Raw genomic sequence first — 16,643 nt, forward strand, 5'->3', positions numbered from 1 at the left:
ACTGGGTAGGTCAAGTGGGGCCCAGGCCAAGAACCCCCGATATAAGCTCTAGACCAGAACCATCGGTGTTGCTGGAATATAGAAGAAGGGGCTTAGGGGAGATCACTAGAGCCTTCTTGGGCTTGTGGGGTTTGTAGGAAGAGCGCACCTAAGGAGGACATAGAAGGTGTCTGCAAAGAGGGACTGCAGGCGTGGGCTGGAGCGGGGAGCAGACTGAGCAGGAGGCCAGCAGGCCAGCAGGAAGGACAGGCTCAGAACATCCCCGCATCCGGAGGAGAGGCTGAAAGGCCATAGAGGGCCCTGACACCCTGAGCTGCTGGAAAGCTGCAGAGGAGAGAGGGCAGAGAGCTGAGGGAGGCCTACCTGGGGTTACAGAAAGGAACAGCCTTCCCCGTGGCTGTGTCACTCAGGACCATCCTGAGAGCAAACATTAGGGGTGCCACTGCTGTCTTCAAGGACTCGGTCGAACCCACAGGATTCCTATGCCCTGCTCAGGGCCTGCCATTTCAGGCTGGGGTTAAGGATCCCTGTCCCAGAACCAGGAATCCACATGGTTTTTCCCAGGGGACTCTCAGGTCAGCTAAGACCTTTCCAACTCCTGGATGTTGGCAGGACCTTGACAACTTCTAGAGAAGATGAGAGCAGTTCTTGGTTCATCCATGTCCTCCCCCACCCCCTCCACCCCCGTGTGTGTCAAAGCCCTGATGTAGGGCCTGAAACCTCCCCAGCACTGTCTCATGCAGCCCTCCCTGCACTCCTCAGGCCAGCCACTTCCCTGCCAGCACCCCAGAGGCCTCCTCGCCTTCCCCGCTGTTCCTGAAACTCCCCTCTATCCAAATAGGGACTTTTTTCCTTAGTAATTTTCCACCTACATGTAAATTCCTTCATGCCTGGAAACCCAAGGGACATTTTGAACCTTTCAACAGTTTCGGCGCCTTTGTCAACTTGAGCGGCGGAGATGAGCCAATTTATAAGCCTGGGGGAGTTGAGACGAAAAATCTGCAGGATTTGAAGGTGGAGAAAAATGTGTCTAATTTGACTCCCCTTGGAAAAAAGTTGCTGGGGCCTGTTTCTAACTCCCCCGGGGTTGCTGATCCTGGCTTTGGGTCACCACTGCATCCTCAACCTGGGTGCTGAAAGAGGGTGTGTGTGTTTGTGTGTGCGCACACGTGTGTGCATGCACCGAGCTGGCAGCTGCTTCCAGGGCACTGGGGCACCCCGTCTACTCACTCCAGCCCATCAGCTGTTGGCTGAGTGAGAGGAAGCCTCCTCTCAAGCCCCAGGGAGATCAGCTCCGCTCAGGGCTCAGGGAGGCCAGGGTCATTAACACCACAGCCTTGTAAGATGAGCTTCATAATAGGATTTCCCAACAGGCTACTTCATTTAGAAGTCTCTCGGGCTTCCTCTACTCCCTACGGTGGCCCTGCCCAGCGCCCTCCAGAGAGGAATCCAGTGTAATTGGCTGGATGTAATGGGCTGTGACACCGGCATGAGCAACAGCAAACAGAGCTGGAAGGATGCCCCACTGCCTCACTGACTCTGGCACATGGGACACAAGCATTCGGTCCTGGACTCTGGTGGCAGTAGGGGATGGCAAGAGGGGTTGAGGGGAGGAGCTTTGGGCTCCAAGTCCCCTGTGCTCTGCCTTCTGCCCTTCTGCCTTTGAAAGACAGGGGCAGATTCCTCTAGTGTTGACCAAATAATTGTGATTTTCCCAGGTCAGTGCTAGAGTGGCGGAGATCGATATGGCAGTGTTCTGTGCCTGAGAGCTCCTGGGTGGGAGTCCATGACTTAATAAATGTGTGCTATCAAAGATGCCAACAGGGACACCATGTCATCACGCTCAGGTGGTGTGGGTAGAGGAAATGTCCCAGGGCTAGCAGTCTAGTTGGTGCCACCACTTACTCCACCATCATTGGCCTGTGAAGAACTAGAGTCTGAAACCACCCAGGCTGGGTGGGCATGTGAAATGCTTAGAGACCATCTATGCTGACCACCACTTTCTCCATAGACAGCAGGTGGCCAGGCAGCATTTCTGGGTACCAGTCTAGAGAGCCCTGGCTGGGTTAACAACAGAGCCGGGATCAGAACCCGTGGTCTGGGGAGGCCGCCATCTGCTCTGTGTCTGAGACTGGATTTGTTGAAAGTAACCATCCTTCAACACATAGCATGTATCTTCAGGACTGTCAGACTTCTCTCAGCTCTTCTCTCATAGATGCCCTCCCTTGTGTCTGTGTTGTCCCTTGTTTGTTTTTTTTTGGCGGGGGGGGCGGTGTTGGGGATCCCTGGCACCGTGTTCTCTAACCGTACTTTTCTGCACTGTATAGAACAGAGCTCCACGTTGACTATCGCCATCTTCATTTTAACCTCTCTGGGTGCAGTAGTGTCTCTCCAGATGCCCTGACATGTAGATCTGCTTGTGAGGCCATCCAGAGGGTGTGCAGCTTTTCAGTGTTGGGGGTCAACCCCAAGCTCTCTGGGAAGGATGAGGTTGAGGCTTTGTGCTTACAGAAAAGGGCAGAAGGAAGGTGGTGAGACTGTGGGCTGGAGGCCTGGTCGTGGCTCTCTAATAGGCACCAAGGACCAGCATGGGTCCCCAGGGCTGAGTCCCAGCTTAGGCAGGTCAGTGATCAGACTTAGCCACTTTGCTCCCTTTCCTCATCTCTCTGGAGCTGGGCAGTCCCTGCCTGAGCACCAATATCCACACAAACTCCCTTGCCTGGGTGAGGAATTACTACATTTGATTTTGAAGAATGAAGATGAAGATCAAACTGAATCTGAGCCCACTTGGAGTGGGGGCCTTCAGTGCTGGGCCCCAGGGAGCTCTGATGGTCTGAATTATTTTTCTACTGCTTTTGGCCATTGACAGGCTGTATTGACAGGGCCCTAAGGCTCCTGAGTCTTATTTCTCCCTGATGGCATGGGCGTGAAGAAGACTGAGAAGAGTCAGTCTAGAGCAGGTGCCAGCAGAGAAGGGATGCATCCCAGACACAGGCAAACCACCAGGAGCAAGCCTTAGTTTGCCAAGAAGGCTCTGACAGGGACAATGAGAGAGAGGCACTCTTGGCCTTTTCAAAACTAGGGGAGGGATCTCTGCCTTTAGAGGTCCTATCTACATTCTCCTTGCTGGCTGCACTAAGGCTTGGGTATCAGATACCTGATAGGGCAGCTGAGCCTCTTGAAGGGCCAGCAAGTGAAGGCAAAGCAGGCAAACCCTAGAAAGATGTGGCTTCATATAGAGGAACATGCCTAGGTTAGCTCTGGTCCCCAGGAGCTATATCCCTTATGACGGAAAGCATCCCACCTTCCTGTGTGCCCTCCCAGCCTACTACAGAATGAGTCCATGCAGCTGCACGTATGCTGGACTCATCTTGTATGTGTGTGTGTGCATGTGCACGTGCACGTGCACATGCCTGCGCTCATGGCCAGGGAGTCAGGAGGAAATCAGCTCAGCCACATCAGGCCCTGGAGAAGTTGGTGAGGGGAAGGAGGCACTTCTGAGAATCATAGGACAAAAATTCAGGGCCAGGATGGGCCAAACCCAGCCCTAACAGGTTTTCATTGAGGGTAGGGCCCAGTTCAAGGGAAGATCTGGACAAAGAAACGGGCCTTTAGTTTCTGGCTTCTCCTTGGCCCCTGTCTAGAATAGCCCACCAACCCCATGGGTGCACATTCCTAGCGGTGGCTGGACTTACTTGGTCTTTGGATATGACCTTTGGAGACCTGTTCTGGTAACATCCTTGCAGGCGTGGGCAGTTCTGGCCTTCCATTCCTCAGTCAAGTTGGATTCCACTCATGAGTTCGTGTGGCTTGAGTGGTACGTGTGCTCATTCTTTCTTTACTAACTGGGTAGCTACTGATGCCAGGTCTTTTATGCTTCTATACTCAGATCGAGCGATTATACTTCTAAGAATTTGCTCCATTCTTAGTTCTCAGAAAGTGCTCACAATACCCGGCGGACAAGGGAGCCACAAGTGGCTCTGTTGCCCTGATGGGACCCAGTAGAGGATAGCCCCTCCCAGCTAGGTGAGACCTCTAAGAAGAGTTGAGTCCAGCCCACCAGATAACACTATGAATTCCCACTGTGGTCCCCTGGCCTGCTTTTCCACACCTCCAGTACAGGGACATTCGGACTTCCTGAGGCAGCCTGGTTCATCAAAATCCTTCTTCCTAATACTGAATCAGGGGCCCACTGATCCAGTCCTTGGAATGGGACTTTTATGCAAATATCTCTTCCACCAAGTTACCCCTTGTGGTGATTATTTTTAAAATGTTTTGGGGTTAAGCATCCGACTCTTGATTTCAGCTCAGGTCATGATCTCAGGATTCTGGGATCCAGCCCCGTGTGAGGCTCCCCACTCAGCAGGGAGTCTGCTTAAGATTGTCCCTCTCCCTCTGTTCTTCCCTGTTCATAGTCTCTCTGTCTCTCTGTCTCTCTCTCTCAAAAAAAAAAAAAAGGAATGGGTAGTACATATGAAAAGGGTTTCCCTCCCACTCTGGTCCGCACTAGGGTCCCTCGCTGTTACTGTTTCTGATACTCTCTTGCAAAAAAGGCCTGTGCATTTGCACACCCAGAATATAGATCTATTTTTTCCCCACCTGTATAGGGACATATTACCAGGGCTTCCACCCCCCTACACCCCTTTCTTATTTAACAATGAAAGTTAACAGTAGCTTGGCTCTATTACATAGAAATTTGCCTCATTTTAAAAATGATTCTGTAGTGTTTTATTGAACAAGTGTGCCTTTTATTGGTCCTTCATTTATATACATAGAGGTTGCTTACTTTTTTTTTGTTAGTAATTTGTAAACAATGTTTCAACAAACATCCTTGATGCATCTATCTTTGAACTTGTGTGGGAGCGTATCTGTGAGTCAAATTCATTAATTAATTTATTCAATGAATATTTATTGAGGCCTTTCTATGTGCCAAGTACTTTTCTAAGAACTAAGGATGCAGAAAATTCTTAGAAGAAAAATTGCTGAATCAGAGTATATAAGTTTTTAATTTTGATAGATATTCCCAAAGAGTCTTCCAAAAAAAGGTGTTTTCTACTGATTTTGCTACTTCCAATTGTGTAAGAGTTCCTGTTCCGCACACTTTTGCTAAGAGAATAAAATGTCAATTATTTTTATCTTTGCCCATCTGATGGATGAAAACTGGCCTCTCACTCTGGTTTCAGTTTACATTTGTCTTGTTATGAGGGGGCATTGAATATGGCAAACTTCCATGAGTTGCCCTGTTCAGGAATTGTTCAGGGCTTGACAAGTGTTTCCATTATAACACATCATTAAATCAGGTGAGTTTGCTTGTTATAGACCATTTGGAGTTTGCTCCCTCCATGATATGGTCTACCCTTCACTTTTCTCTGTCTCTTTCCCTCCTGGAGGGCATCCTGCCTTTTATCTGCTCTTTGCCCACCTATAAAATCAGTCCGTTTTGGCACATGTCACTCATCCATTTTGGCATTTCTCACTTGGTGTCAGGTGACTAGTCTGCAGATGGTACAGGGCAGGAGCAGATGTTGGTGCTCAAGGGCCAGCCCCTTCTCCTGGTCCAGTCCCAGGAAAGCCAGTCAGCCTGGTTTGATGGAAAGCACACCTCACTTTCCCATCCTTCCTCTCCTGCCTGGAGCTGGTTCTGGACTCCCTGTACACCCTGTGCAGCCCTGCTGTGCCCCACATATCTCTCAGCTCTCAACCTTTGGCCCAGACCCCCTGACCCCACATCCTTTCCTTTGATTCTCCCAGCTTGCCTCTGGAGACTCAGGCTTCTGCACACCTTGGTGGCTCTGCCTTAACCACCCCTTCCTAAATCACCAGTGCTCAACTCTCACCTACCCCAGCCTCCTCTTCATTTCTTCTGCATCAATCCACCCTCAGAAGAGCCTCCCAGCAGCCTCTGTCCTGGCCCTGACCAGGCAGCTGTGTTTCTGCTTGGGAGGGCCTGGTCTTAGCCCTGGGCAGCTGTTCACTTCCTCCTTCTTTTTGTGGCTTTTGTCTTCCAGCTCTGCAGGTTTTCTTTCTCTCTGAGGCTATAGAATTCCTTCCTCCTTTCCTTATTTCAGTCCCCCTCTCCCCTCTTCCCCTCCCCTCCCCTCCTTACTTCTTCCTTTTTCCTATCCTGCCTCCTTGCTTGCTACTTTTCTGTTAAAAATAAATATATTCAGGTTAAAGAAATGAGTCAGCTTAAAGAAAAAAAATAAATAAAATAATACGTTAAGAACCTAGCATGTAGATATGGCAAAGCCCAATAAAGATGATATGCAAATGAATGATGTTTGAAAAGAAGGCTGAGCGTGTGGCCTAAGGAAGCAGGACAGTCCCATGGTTCATTGTTGCATCATGGTGAGGGCTATAACTTGCGTATGGAGCAAAGCCTTCTGGGTTGGCTTCCGGCTTGCACTGAAGCACTAATCTAGTGCGGCTATCATCTGCAGAGCACTCACTATGTACCAGATGCTCTGCCTAATTCTTTTCCTGCATTATCTCTTAAATCCTTAACAATAGCCCTGTGAAGTACATATGATTTTCAACCTCATTTTTCAGTTGAAGATACTGAGACACAAAGAAGCTCAGTAACTTTCACAAAGTCACACAGTATAAGGACTCTGGGGCTGGCTGATAACTGCTGTTCTCTACTCCCCCTTACATACACCCCCCCCCCGCAAACTGGGGAAGAGCGAGATTCCTTAGGGGCAGACTTGTGGTTGTGGTGGGGTTTAGGGCTTCAATATCCCATTTGGACTGAGATATAATCCTTCACTAGGGACCTAAGGAAAAGTCATCAGTTTGATGGGCATTTCCCATTGGCTAGGGATGACCTAGGAGGTCCATGGAGGGATCGTGCTTGTGGCCAAACCTGTCCACCTCCATCTTATGCCCGCCTTCAATCTCAGCCTCCTTCTCCCCAAGCTCCTCATGGGCACGGTCATGCTTGCTGTGTCTCTGCGTCCCAAATGCCCGCTCCGTGCCATCTGTTAAATGAGAACAAAACAAAATGCATTGAAAACAAAATTTGTGGAAACAGGGTGAGAGCCTAGGAGGGAGAAAGGCTTTGCATTAGGATGTGTAAGAAAACCTCCCAGAAGCACTGAGTAGCGTAAGCTCTGAAGAAACCAGGCAGGAGCTACGCGGGGGTTGCTGACAAGGCATGCGCTTGTAGAGGTGATGATGGCAGAACCAGATGGAGGAAGTAACCAGGGATGGCGGAGGCCTTGTCTGTCTGTTGTCCAATAGAGTGACACGCTGTGCACACACACACAGAACAAAATCAACAGAATGGCCGCAAGCCCATACGTCGTGAAACCCTTTCACTAAAAGTTGGTGAGAACGCCTCAGTTTGACAGAGGACATAAGGTCAGTGCTACGTGTGTATTTCAAGTGGAAAATGACAATCTGCTCTTTGCACAAAATGGATAGAGCTTCTCATTGAAATCGTATGGAATATGCAAGAACTCTGCCAAATCATGAACTTGGCAAAAATTTGCCTGTTCTGGGAATTAGGCGATTTGAAGGTTTCTGTTTGGTTTTTGGGTCCGCCACACACATGACTGCATTGATCTGAATGTGGAGGTCCTGGTGACGCGGGGCTTTTCTTTCCCTACTGGTTCTGTTTGTCTTCCCTTCTGCATCTTTAGCCAAGTTGGTCTCCCTGTTTTCTTTTCCTCCATTTATTCTATTCTCTTGTCTGTCTTCTCTCTGGACTTGATTCAAAAAGGAAAAAAAAGAGAAACACATTTCATTGGTAGAAGTTTAATGAATGGATAGTTATTTCCTTTCACCGTTTTTATTTTTTCCCTAGGAAACTGTTTAGATGCAAATTGCAATAAAAATGAGTTCTTTCATTTAGTATAATGCAGGAAATCAATGTTTATCATTGAAATCAATTGCAAATATTGTAAGAGTGATTTTTGTCATCAAAATTATTAATATATAATCACATGTGTTGATAATGAGATCATTCATTAAAAAGAACAATAACTTTTTTTTTTTAATGCCTTCGTAGAATGCTCTGCTTCTCCGTACTCATTTTTTTTTTTTTTCCTTTTCTGGGGCATATTCTTTTTTCAGCTTCTTCAACCCCATTCTTGATTATTTTCCCCTTTGGAGAATTCTTTCAAGCTCTCTTTTCTCCCCTAACATCTTTTAAATCTTTCAATCCAGCTACCGGTTAAAAACCAGCCACCAAAGCTGTTGATTGTTGAATTTAACTTTCCCAGTCAGGGTGACTGATTCAGTCTTTGGGGTTGATGATGCCGCTCCCCCTTTGTGGGTGCCTCTGCCCACTCACCTAAGAATTTCCTCTAATGAAAACTCAATTATTTGAGCTTGACAGCACCAAAGTGAGCAGTAGATCCCTCCTTCCCTCCAGGACTTTCTGCAGCCCGGGGGGCAATGGCTTTGGTACCCAGAGAAGGCAGCACGTCAGTACACAAGCCAACTAGACAGCCATCCACCCACTTCCTAAGGACCCAGGAGGAGGAGGAGACAGAGGTGGCTGCCCCTGGACATCCAGTGGGTTGAGGGCCTCCATCCCTTCCCTCCCCTAGCTTCCTCCAGGGGCAGGGCCCTTTCAGGCCTTTCCCCACAGACTCCTTTCCTGCCTGTAGCTGTGTGCCCGCCCCTCCTTCTAGGCCACAAAGAGCTCTGTAGACAGACATTGTGCGCTGTTTGCCAACACGGGGGCCCAGGGACACAGAGGGGGCGAGGGAGAAGCCATCTGCTCTCTCCTTTCACACAGACCTTTGCTTTCTCCCTTTCACTCCCCTCGCTCTCTGTCTTTGAACGTGCATACAAAAATAAAAAAAAAAAAGCAGTTGCTAATTAGAGCAAGAGAATGAGAGTGAGCCTGGAAGGGGGTGAAGCGGAGAGGCAGGCCCTGTGCAAATCAGCCCGCTGGTAAGAGCCAGTCGGGGAAGCATGAGGGGGGCACCGAGGGGGCTTCGGAGGGATATTTTGACAAAATAAGCAACAAAGCTTCTTCTTCGGAATGGCAGAGGGGCTTTGTCTTAACTTCTCATCACAGAAGGGGAGGAAATAAGAAATGACAGAGTTTCTTGTCCACTCCCACTGTTGGTGTCCACCGACCTTTGCTCTTATATTTTCACTCCTTCAATAGCCCAGGAAACAATAGTCTCTATCGGGGGGACATTTAAGTGTGTCCTTTTATTGGTAATTTTTGTTCTGGCTGATAGCTAGTGGGAACTCGCTGGCTTCGCTTCCCAGGCTGGGCTGGCTGAGGGGGAGCTTCCCCAAGCAGGAGCAGCTGAGTCATCAGGAAGCCAGAGCTGGGAAAAAAACCCCTGACAAATCAAGACTTTCTGTCGGGGCTGTTTTTCCCCACCATTCTTTCCTATTCTTGGTTCACCAGGTGATTTCTTTGCTCAGCCCCATGGTGCTAACCTGGCCAGGAGCAGCTCTGATGCGTGCGTGCTGAAGTGTGTTGGCAGGGGGGCAACTGCAGCCCATGTTAGAACAGGATGTTGCCCCAGCCCTGAGCTCTGTAAATCCACCCATGCTCATGGAAGGTTCTGGACACGGCAGCTGCCAGGGCCAGAGCCATCTGCCTGGCCATTCTGCCTGGACTTAGAATGGAGTCTTCCTATCTTCTTTCAGCCAGGTTTACTCTGAAGGTCTGGAGGCTCCAGGAGGACCGCCTCTGGAAGGCCAGATGACCCGGTGGCTAAGCTAAGCCTCAGCAGAGACGCAGTTTTTTCCAGGCATAAGCTCGAAGGACTGATGACTCAGATAAGGAAAGATTTTGATGTCAGTATCCCATGTGTTGAAAGAATGAGGTGATTACGGGGGTTCTTGTGAACGTGAACAAATGCAAACGAGAACATGGAAGCCTCGTCATGATACACACTGACACTAACTTGTCAGAGAGGAGAGGAAAAGGAAATAGAACCTGGAAAGAAGGATTATAATTAGTTCACTCTCTTCCATGGGATGTTTAGGTGATGGCTACCCATGAGAACACAGAATGACATGTCTGGAACTGCTGGGAAGATCTCCTGACTCTGGGATGAGGTCCCCAAATGAACTTTTCAGGGTCCATACTCAGTGCACCTGTCTCTGACACATGGGGTGCTTCCCAGGGAGTTCAGTGCAGCCTGCCTTCACCCTGCCCAAGGACCCCCTCTGGGGAAATGAGGGCATGAGTCTACACACCATGCACGAAGCCAGGCCAGCAAAGCTGTTGAGAAAAGAGCCGTGGATGGGGTGTTGTTCAAAGGCTGTGGCAGGAAAGGTTGGGCTGTTCCATTCTGGCTTCGCGTTTATTAGCAGAGTGGCTTCTCTGGGCCTCAGTATTGCTCTGCATTAGCTGGTTGTTTAACACTGGACTCAAGTTTGCTGTGAAGACTCTATGAGACTCTGCCTCTATGGAGCTGGGCCAAGACCTTGACACCTTGCAAGGGTTCAAAAATGGATGTTGATGTTACTGGCATTTTTGCTGTTAAATAAGACGGAGGATAATTTTCTGTTTGGTGCTGGTTCCCTTGAGACATATGAGAACTGTGGGAAGAATGTGATAAACGTACAGAGATTCAGTAAATATTAAGAAGGCTTAGATAACATGATCTGGGCCATGGGTACGTAAAATATTTTAACACAGAGTCATTGAAGATGGTGGAAGCCACTCATCTAGTCATAAATGGATATGAGTTTGCTCAGTTTGTCATTGCAAGGTTAAGTTCTTCTTTAAAATTCTTTTTTAAAAAATTTTTGTGACTTTACATTTCATTTAAAAAGTTGTCTTATAGAGGGATATCTGGGTGGCTTAGTCTATTAAGCACCCAACTCATGATCTTGGCTCAGGTCATGATCTCAGGGTCATGGGACTGAGCCCCACATTGAGCCCCATGCTCAGTGGGGAGTCTGCTTGAGATTTTCTCCCCCCTGCCCACTCTCTCTCTCAACTAAATAATAATGAAGAAATCTTTTTAAAAAATTGTCATATAGAAAATCTGACTGTGTTTGGTAGGAAGTTTTATGAATTTTTTTAAAAGATTTTATTTATTCATGAGAGAGAGAGAGAGAGAGAGAGAGAGAAAGCAGAGACACAGGCAGAGGGAGAAGCAGGCTCCACACAGGGAGCCCAACATGGGACTCGATCCAGGGACTCGAGGATCATGCCCTGGGCCAAAGGCAGGTGCCAAACCACTGAGCCACCCAGGGATACCCAGTTTTATGAATTTTAATGCATGTACAGATTTGTGTAACCACCCTACAAAACAGAACACAGAAGAGCTGCTTTATGATGTTGCTTTGTAGTCTTTGTGACCACACGTTGTGACTGCTATCAGTGATCTAGTCCCCACCCCATTGTATCATCTGAGATTGGCTTCTTTCACTTAGTGTAATGCCTGTGAGATTCACGTAAGTCTGTGTTTGTATCAGTACTTTGTTGCTTTTTATTGCTGAGTAATATTCCATCATATGGATGCACCGTAGTTTGTTTTTCCATTCACCTGTTGAAAAGCATTTGGATTGTTTCCATTTTTTTGGTAATCATGAATAGAGTTGCTGTAAATATTCAGGGACGGGTTTCTGTGTAGACATATGTTTTCATTTCTCTAGGCCAGATACCCAGGTGAGGGATTGCTGGGTCATCCAGAAAGTGTGTGATTAATTGCCAGATGGATCTTCAGAGTGGCTGCTCCATTTTGCATGACCACAACAATTTTTCTGCATCCTTTGCAGCACTTGGTATGATCAGTATTTGTTATTTTAGCCATTCTGTTAGGTGTGTCTTGGTATCTCGGGTGGTTTTTATTTGTGTTTCTCTAGTGAATAATGATGTTGAATGTCTTTCATGTGCTTATTTGCCATTTGTTTATCCTCCTTGGTAAAGTGTCTATTCAAGATGTTTGCCCAAGTTTTAATTAGGTTGCTTGTTTTCTTACTATTGAGTGTCGAGAGATTTCTTTATATATTTTGGATATGTCTTTTTGTTGAATATATAGTTTGCAAATATTTTCTTCCATTCTGTAACTTGTCTCTTCTTTCTCTTAACACTGTCTTTCACAAAGCAAGCATTTTCAGTTTTGATGAAACCCAATTTATCCATTAAATGCTTTTTTTTTTTTTTAATTGAAGGCTTTGTTTTCCTAGAGCAGTTTTAGATTCATAGCAAGATGAGGGGAAGGTACCAAGATTTCCCATGTGTCCCTGCTTGCACACATGCATGGTCTCCCCCATTTCAACATCCCCACCAGGGGTGGATATGGATCACAGTCAGTGAACTTATACTGCTGCTTCATAATCCCCCATAGTTCACATTGGGGTTCACTCTTGGTATTGTACCTTCTGTGAATTTGGACAAGTGTATAATGACACGTACCTACCATTAAGGTATCATAATGTTTAGTTTCACTGTCCCTAAACATCCTTGGTGCTCCACCGATGCATCCCTCCTTCTCCCTTAACCCCTGGCAATCATTCATCACTTTACTGTTTTGGAAAAGTACTTTTTCACTTTACTTTTTTGGAAAAGCCAAAAGCCACAGCTTTGGCTTTTCCAGAATGTTATATGGGTGTATACAGTATGTAGCCTTTGCAGGTTGCCTTCTTTCACTTAGTAATATGCGTTCAAGGTCTCTTCCTCATGCGTTCCTCATGTCTCTTCATGGCTTGACAGCTCATTTCTTTTAAAAGCTGAATAATACTCCATTGTCTGGAGAATTTATTCATTTATTTCTCAATGTATCCAGCCAACTATCTTTTCAATTGATCCAGGTGATGGATCATACTTTTGGTGTCATGGCCAGTAAAGTAATTCCCTGCCTAACCCCAGATCACAAAAATTTTTGCCTTATGTTAATCTTCTAAAAGTTTTACACTTCTATGTGTCACATCATGTCTGTGATCCGTTTTGAGTTAACTTTTGTTTAAGGTATGAGATTCAGATTGAGGTTCATTTGTTTTATCATTTTGCCTCTGATGTCCAGCTGTTCCAACATGAGCGAGCTGTGGGGAGGGCTCTTTCACCTCCTCCAAGCCTTTGCGTGAATAATACTGTCTCTGCGTGGTCCCTGAGTGACCACCCCATTCATGGTGTGGGCCACCCCACTCATGGCATAGGCCACCCCACTGACAGTGTGGGCCACCTCACTCACAGTGTGGACCACCCCACTCACTGTGTGGGCCACCCTTAACAGCCTTCCCACTTCTCCCACCTTGTGTTATCTTTTTCCATAGCACTCACCATCTCTGACATAGTGTACAGCTCACTTACTGATTTTGTGCACGATCTGCCTCTCCTCACCGGCACGCAGGCTGCATGAGGGGAGGGATATTTGAGTATGTGTGGGGAGGGGGTTGCTTGTGAAGGGATGTGTCCTGAGTTGCCAGTCAGTGTGGGGTGCATGAGGGGACTGGGGCCACCTAGGGCACACGGCTACAGAGGACAGAAGGCACAGGCCTCCCCATCTCACGTGTTCATCAGGCCAAACAGGTTTGTCAAAGTTAATGCTCAGCTCTGAGCTCTTCTCTCACCCACCCGCCTACCATATTGTTTGAGACAAATAAGAACTTAAGCAATTAAACCATTTTCCCTCTCATTCTTAAAGTATTTATCTCTTGAAACGTAAGCTTTATCCCTTTTTCACCCTTATACTCCTTGAGAGAAAGAAAGTGCTCTAATGCCCTGGGAAAATTATCTTAAATTCTAATCAGCCCTCCATCCGGGGTGTTAGAACCGACTCAGAGATGAGGTGGTTGGCAGGGCAGGGGGCACGCAGGGAAAGCTGTTTAGGCGGCAAAGTCAGCTGGAATGGAGGCTTTCAACTGGCTGCTGGTGCTTCAGTTCCAGCGAGGGGGCTTAACTCATCAAGTGGGAGGCCCAGGGAGTCCGAGAAGCAAACAGCGCAAAGATGTGGAGACACCCGCAGAAAGGAGAACAGATGAAAGAAACTGGGGTACAGAGTTGATTAGCTTCCTGTCCCCCACAGTGGAGCCTTCCTCTTCATTCTGTCCCTACCCTGAGTTCCACTGTCACTCTGCCCCAGGCTTTTCCAGTAGCAGGTGGAGTGGGTGCCTGCCCTTGTGTCTCCCTGGGGTCTGCTCTGCGATTTCTTTATTGGATAGCCTGGGGGTTGGCTGGGTGGGGAGGCGCCGGCTGGGCCCTTAAAGCCTGTGTTTCTGCAGCAAGCACACTGTTCTTAAAGTGAATGTTAATTTGAAGTCTTGCAGGGGAGAGAGGGGGACTAGAAGGAAGGGCATGGGAGGGCTGCCACTGTGTCTGTCAAGACCTGGCTGATGGGCAGCCCGGGTGGCTCAGTGGTTTCGTGCCGCCTCTGGCCCAGAGCGTGATCCTGGAGACCTGGGATCGAGTCCCACGTCGGGCTCCCTGCATGGAACCTGCTTCTTCTCCCTCTGCCTGTGTCTCTGCCTCTCTCTCTCTCTCTCTCTCTCTCTCTGTGTGTGTGTCTTTCATGAATAAATAAATTAAAAAAAAATCTTTTAAAAAGATCTGGCCGATGAGGGCTGGCGGGAAGCATTTACAGAAGGAGCTGATCCTTTCCCTTCCTCGATGCAGGGGAAACCGGCCTCCTAGATGCCACCGCACCTCCGGCCCTAACCCGGTACCCTGCATGTCCAGTGGGTCCTGGCAGACGGCCCTCTGTTCAGCTAGCCCTCCTGCTCTGCTCTTTGATGATCTCTGAACAGCCAAGGCTCCTCGTCTGTTTAGAATCCGGTCACATACCATGTTTGTTCCCAGAAAAGCAAACCCATGTTGCCTCCAATTTATGTCTCATTTCTACCACTGGATGGACCAAGTCAACTAATTTTCCCTTTTGATAAATTTGTTTCAGTTCAGTGGGAGGAGCTGCTGATTTTGAGTCATCAGACCTAAGAAGGTGGGGGAACCCAACTTGTAATATTTCTTAAATTATACTTTAATGAAGACGCCCATTAACACTTGTAATAATTCACAGAAAGGAAGCCCAAGCAGAGTTTGTTGAAATGTCTTCCTTTGTCTTTTCCTTTTCTTTTTTTTAAGTGTTACCAGCTTAAACAGAGGTTTTAATTATGGAACAGAAACAGAAGCTAGCAGAGTCTGGGAATTTCCTTTCACCTGTGTGCACCAGTCCTTAGCCACACCTTCCTCCTCTGGCTCCTCCCAGAGGACTTGCCCCGGGAGAGGCCACTTCTCCCCTTTGCCCTCCCCTTCCTTCTGCTGCAAAGCATCCTTGGCTATGAACCAATGCTGTGTGTAGATCTTCCTGGCTGGACAGGGAGTACCTAGGTCATTGAGTCTTACGTGTGTGTGTGTGTGTGTGTGTGTGTGTGTTCCCGTGTGTGTGCATTTAAAGAGGTAAAGAGGGTCACAAAATTGTGACATGATTTAAATGTTTGCTTTCAACAAATAAATGCTTTTAACATACAAATTGCAATACTCTACGTAATGCTACCAGAAGATACTCGCAGGATTCATAAAATGTATTCATGTCCAGAGCCCTAGAGGATGGCTGGTTGGACAATGGGATATAGTTTTAAGTTGTATGGACTCCTTTCAGTCTTGTGAGGAGATCTCACTGAGTGTGAATTTGAGGTCTTTCCTGAATGGGAGTGGGGCCGGATGGTCTCCTTACCCCATCTGTGATGGCCCTGCGAGGCCTCTGGGTCTGGGAGGGTCAGTCTCGTGTGCATCTGTTCATCCCAGGTCTGTCATATACTCCTTCCGGGGAGCCTGGTCTGGGTCTCCCTCTAGAGCCAGGGTGGGTACTCCATCAACAGAGACATTTGGAGTCAGATTCAGAGGACAAATAAATCTGATGCAGGATTGCACTGGGGACTGCTGGTGCAGTCATTCTCCTTCCTCCAGTCTGGGGAATGTGTCCTGCTGCAGAAACCCCACCCTGCGGCACCCTCTGTGATTCCAGATGCTCATGGGCCTCTGTGTGTCCTGTCACCCAGGTCCACAGCCTGTTCTAAGTCCACACACACAGCAAAAGGACTGTTTTCTTTGGCTAATGTTGACTGGCTCCCTCACTGTTCCCAGGGAGCAGGGCAGGGGGAACTAGATAGTGAAAGGGCAGGGCTGACCAGGGTTCAGAGCCCCAGGGGAGGCCCAGCTCAGCTCCCTGCTTCTTTATTACAGAAGAGCCAACTGCAGGACTCGCAATAGGAGGGGAGCTAAGTAAAGCTCTCCTGGACTGTATTCTGGTCTTTGAAAGGAATCATCTGGGCAGAATTAGAATGTCCAGAAGTGCTAAGTGTGGGTTGGTGTGGAGGTTCCCAAAGAATATGGGGACAAAATAGTTCTGGAATACTGACCCCTAGAGGAAGATCCTACAGCTCCATGCTCCAAGGACTTATCCCTTCAGGGAAACGTTAGGACCCATTGTCTGACCTGGAAAAAAAACACAGAGAAGCACATGGGCAGAAGGGACTGACTATTCAAGGGCTGGTAGGAAGTTGGTGCTTTGGCTGAAGGGATGGTCTTCAGAGAGTGCTAGAGAATGCTTTAGAGCTGCATCTGGCCCGGAGGGCCTGTCTTGTCTCTGCCTGTATCTTGCCTGGTGGAGACTATTGCCACTGGCAGGGTCTCCACCCAAACCCTGCCCCAGGGCTCTGCATCCACCTCTTGTCTCCAGACACATCTTCCTAAATCCCAGACCGGCCCAGGCATCCTC

The 16,643-nt window shown here is 48.0% G+C and overlaps 1 protein-coding gene across 3 annotated transcripts in view; it reads left to right on the forward strand.

The window, feature by feature from the left end:
• The window catches only part of EPHB1 (EPH receptor B1), a 471,107-nt gene that overhangs the window by 211,618 nt on the left and 242,846 nt on the right, over window positions 1-16,643 (forward strand). The gene's annotated exons all lie outside the window — the stretch shown is intronic.

Source organism: Vulpes vulpes, chromosome 11 (assembly GCF_048418805.1).
Source record: "Vulpes vulpes isolate BD-2025 chromosome 11, VulVul3, whole genome shotgun sequence".
NCBI classification, from domain to species: Eukaryota; Metazoa; Chordata; class Mammalia; order Carnivora; family Canidae; genus Vulpes; species Vulpes vulpes.